We start from the raw sequence: 5,591 nt of genomic DNA, 5'->3' as shown, positions 1-5,591 counted from the left end.
GAATAACAAGAGTGTGCAAAGCAGTAATCAGAGCAAAGGGTGGCTGCTAGTACTTTGAAGAAACTAGAATACAAGACATGTTTTCAGTTATTTCACACTTTTTTGTTAAGTACATAATTCCATATGTGTTCCTTCATAGTTTTGATGCCTTCAGTGATAATCTAAAATGTAAATAGTCGTGAAAATAAAGGAAACGCATTGAATGAGAAGGTGTAACAAAATCTTTGGTTGTACTGTATAAATGCGGGATTCAGCAAGTTGTGCCACACCTGTCAGTGAGGGAATCCTCTCGGCAAAGGAGTGCTTATAACAGACTCTTTCACTCACTCACTCACTCACTCACTCACAAACACACACACACCACACACACACACACACACACACACACACACACACACACACACACACACACACAGATGATGGAAGTACTCACTTCCCACACTCAAGTAGTAGTAATAATACATGTAGAACTCCTACATTCAAATGTTTACTGAACTAAAAGTACAAAAGTATTGGCATCAAAATATACTGAAAGTACCAAAAGGACATTAGTCACGTAGATACCAATGCAAAACAGCATCCAGGTTAAAAACAGAAATACTGACACCATAATGCGTGTGAATTTAATGCCCACCTTTGCAGATACCACAGCAGAAAGTTAGCCACATGAGTGAGTCCACCACCCAAGCAGCCTGCCAGTCAGACAGACAGCTCTCTGTATTGTCAGCAGCTCTCCACATTAATGTTGCATGAGGCCAAAGTCTGTACAGCAGATTTACAGTCTTCCCTCTTCTGATGGTGAGTGGCATTTCTGCAGCTGCGAGCAGCTTCAGGCTGTTTTTGCTGCTTGGATCATTTTCTGCTGCACGCTCTGTGTTGTTTAGTTGGCACTGAACACAGTCCAGGCTTTTTCTGTTTTATCAAATCAGTTTTAAAAAATGGGCACTTCTGGATCCTTGAAACGTTTTTTTTACATGAAACATAACTTGAGCCCTTAAAACAGTTGCCAGTTCATGTTCAGTGTACTAGTCAGTTGACTAGTTGATGAGTTGATTATAATTGTTTCAGCTGTACTTGTTAAGTTTATAATACATCTTATTTTAAAATTCATAGTTTTTGTGGACAAAAATATGAATGTGAAAAGTAACTGTATGTGTCAGATAAATGGTTAAAAATTACAACATTTCCCTCTAAAATGTAGTAAAGTAGAAGTATAAAGAAGTACGTAAAGAAAAGACACAAAGTACAAGTGCAGTATTTGAGTACATTTTAGTTACCTGTGGGAAAGGGGGGTAATAACAGTTCTTCACAACCTATGTTAAACAGTCTATAAACAGTTTTTAGAGCCATAATTGAACTTAATGCCACTTGAGTTTAAGGATGAATCGTAAAGGAAATGTCTTGTTTGTGTGGTACGCCTGTATTTAGTATTTTAACTTTCATTTTTAAACAGATAACCTACCTCTTTACATATTTTTTATTGTGATTTTAGAGACTCTTTTATGTAAAGACATACTGTATTTTTATTTATTTACCTGCATTGCATTTTTAGTGATGTTTTGCACTAAATGAACTGCATTCAATTTTGTCGTACATGTACAATGACATTAAAGACAATTCTGTTCTTCTATCTAATACATATTGATTGTTGACCCTTGTCCTCGGTCTCTCTGGCCCTCTCTAATTTCCCTACAGGGTGTTGACGTCATGTTTTTTCGGTTCAAAACAGCTCTGAGGACTTTCCTCTGACACATTACAGGCAGTATTGTTAGAGTACTGAGGACTTTGACTTGCTTTACAACTTTGTGGACGTACAGTAAAACTCTGCTGAGTCTCAGTCCTATATAAGTCAAGGAAGAAGGAGGAGGGGAAATAACTCTACTGGCTCAAGAATTTAACCTTCATTATTCAATCAACAGGTTGAGCAACTCCTCCTGTTGAGTTTTCTGTTGTCAGGACATACGATGAAAGACATTCTCGGGAATAACTTGAGTGAGTGAAGTGTTCTTCATGTGTTGGAGCATTTTAACTATGATGGCGTATTAGGGTCACTGAAGGTTAAAAAAAGAAAAAATACAGAGCCGGGGGAAGTGGGTAACATCCTTAGAAAAAACTCAAACTATGATGGTTAAAGTTAAATTTAAGAGAAAGAAATGTGAACATTTTCTGAGAATATAAAATCACAAATTTGTTGAAGTTGTTGATCCAACTTTGCAAGTGAAGCAAAGTGGCACCTTTACATGAAAACGCTACATTTCCTTCCTCCCTTTACATTTAAGAGTTTTATCTTGTAAATGTGCTACTTTAATGTCACAAAGTCTTGGAATATGACCCTCTCTTTGGCTCAGTATTTCTTTTTATTTATCCACAATGGCCCCAATAAGCCATTGTTTTATCCAATATTTTCATATCAGTGGCCCCTAAACGTCTGGTGTAAATATAGCCCACTCTTAACTGTACCATTACCTACATAAAAACATGTAAGCTATGCATGTATAATGTCTAACATGTACTGTATTACTGTATATTATATTGTATTTGTCTCTATCAAAATGTAGAGATGTGGAACTCAAATGTAAGTAACCATAGCAACAATTCGGTCACTTAGTGTCATCACTGCCAGTAACGAGCAATAATTAACTTCTTCTTCGCAGGAGCTTTTCTGGAACTGTTTCACAGCGTCATTGTGCATTACTGTAATTACTGTAAATACTAAGTCATGTCAAGTCTTTTATCTCTAACAACTGATCGGTGTAGACCGTAATCTTGTTCAATGCCCGGTTACTGGTTTTATGATATGCTGTCACTTTACACATACTGTATTCTACATCATGCGGTATGATTTTGTTTGGCTGCCGCAGGCCGTGTGGGATAACTACACGGCCTGCAGCGGCCAATCAGATCCCTCGAGACTTTGTTGACTGCATGACAGTGGTGAGAGGACTCACTGATCAACAGAAGGTGGAGTACTTCAAGAAGAGATTCCCAGATGAAGAGCAAGCCAGCAGAATCATCTCCCACATTAAGTCATCACGAAGCATCTGCATTATTTGCCACATCCCAGTCTTCTGCTGGATCACCGCTACAGTTTTCAAGGGTGTTTTTGAAGACCAGAACGCAGGCAGAGCTGCCCAAAACCCTGACTGAGATGCACACAGAATTCCTGGTGTATCAGATCAAACAGACAGGAGACAGATGTGGCACCAAAAAGAGCATACAGCACATCCATCCATTGGCTTAACTAGCTTTTCACCTGCTGGAGAAAGGCAACCTGATCTTCTATGAGAAAGACCTGAAAGACTGTGGCATTAATATCCATAAAGCTGCACAGTACGCTGGAGTTTTTTCAAAGAGGAGCATAGGTGGAGGGACAATGACAAGGGTAGGATGTTCAGCTTTGTCCACCTGAGCATTCAGGAGTACCGGGCTGCTCTTTATGTGGTCATGTTGCTCATTAACAACCACAAGAACGTGCTGTCTGAGCCCCGAGCTAACACTGGACGGTCTTTGTATGCTTTGCAAGAAAAAATGCATCACAGAAGTCACGAGATTGCAATTGACAAAGCCTTGAAGAGTTCAAATGGTAGACTTTGTTTCTGGTATGATGGAAAACCTGTCCAAACCAGAAAATAAATTATAGCCTAGTTCATGGGCACGCCCTCTTATGTGTCATACAATAGTCATACAATAGTCAATTACTGTAAAATTCAAGATCAGCTTTATTGTCCCACACCGTGGGAAATTTGTCTTAGGCACTAAATAGTAATAGTTTACTAAAAGTAAAAACAAACTAACAAACTGCATGTATACGAACGTTGCACGTGTCTGGATTTGTTTTGGTTCTGGGACGCGTTCCTATGTCCCAGTGTATTGTTGGTTAATCTACTATGGTCCTGATGATGTATAAAACCCAGCAGGGTGTCATGCAATGCATTGGTTAAACATTACTCCAAATAAATAATGACTGATGATGACAAGTATGTCCACTCTGCATCAACCAATCTGCTTTCTGATTTTATTTACTACGTTTTTTAAAACAAATACAGTTGTAATAAACTGATGTTTGCAGCTCAATTTGTGACTTTTGTGATTAAATGTGTTGAATTATGCGGTGAAACTCTGCTTCTTGTTCAATACGGATGCATCTTATGGACCAAAGTGATGGCGGTTTTGAAACTCAGCCGGTCTTTGTGGTTAGGTTAAGCCCCGAAAGCGTGATGAAGGGGGGCTTCCATAATACTGGTTCTGGAGGCCTCGGTAATACGGCTCGATTTCAGCTGGGAGACCTGATTATTTGTGCGTGTAAAACCTTACCGGGTTTAAAAAGGCTTTATTAAATGTGTGAAAGCCTCATGCACATTTAGTTTGCTGCTGAATCCACAGCTGACACACACACACACACACACACACACACACACACACACACACACACACACCAACACCACCAACCCCCAACACCCCACACACACACACACACACACACACACACACACACACACACACACACACACTAATCCAAACTACAGAGCTACTGTGTGTTTCTTTTACCTGTGTCTATTTGTGTGTCTGTGTGTTAGAGAGACAGTGTGTGTATATGTGTGTGTGTGTATGTGTGTGTGTGTGTGTGTGTGTGTGTTAGAGTGTGCGTGTGAGCTCCAGGGTAAATAGCGTCTAATTTGTACTGTGACTCTGCTGCCTTCAATTCTATTTTCTCTCAATGTCACACACTTTGTGTGCATGTGTGTGTCTGTGTGTGTCTGTGTGTGTGTGTTTGTCTGTGTGTGTGTGTGTGTGTGTGTGTGTGTGTGTGTGTGTGTTCAGGGTTTCATGTCAGGTTATAATCCTGTCAGGCTCAGAAAACGTGAACTGACGTGAACAAGAGTGAGAGGAATGAATGGAACTCTCTCTCTCTCTCTCTGGGGTAACCATGGTAACAGGCATTTCTCTGCTACCACGGCTGAAGGTTGGAAACCGGCTTCCTCTGTACCAATGAGCAAACTAGTCTAAGGAACAGTACACATCTTCATAAATGACATAGAGCATAAATGCTGCATAATTTAAAATGCAAAAATATTAAACCGACTATAACCGACCAAGATGTAAAAGCAGACCCTAAAACTGACATAAATATCAAATTAACGACTATAACTGACAGGAACGTCAAATTAAAACACCATAAAGCCAAAGAAATGCCAAATGAAAGGGAAAAAAGAGACTAAGAAAGAAATGAAAGGAAATGCAATCAGCAGAGATTAGAATGACAGACGCTCTCTCTGTTTCTAATGAGTAGTTTCATTCTTGTGTTGTCATAAAGGTTTGTGCGACACAATATGCAAACCTGCTATTCTCCTGCTGTCACACTGCAGTCAGCCTCCGCATGTGTGTGTGTCTGTGTGTGTGTCTGTGTGTGTGTGTGTGTGTATACGCATGTGACAGATATTACCATGTCAATGGTTTCCTGCTGATAGCTTCCTTCCACTTCTTCTCTCCTTTCTGTTGGGACGTAATTGTGGCTGATTATCAGAAGTGCACTGTATTCAAAAAGCATGCACACACACACACACACACACACACACACACACACACACACA

Source organism: Etheostoma spectabile, chromosome 23, assembly GCF_008692095.1.
Source record: "Etheostoma spectabile isolate EspeVRDwgs_2016 chromosome 23, UIUC_Espe_1.0, whole genome shotgun sequence".
In the NCBI taxonomy this organism is placed as follows: domain Eukaryota; kingdom Metazoa; phylum Chordata; class Actinopteri; order Perciformes; family Percidae; genus Etheostoma; species Etheostoma spectabile.
Note: the sequence above shows the minus strand (reverse complement) of the source record.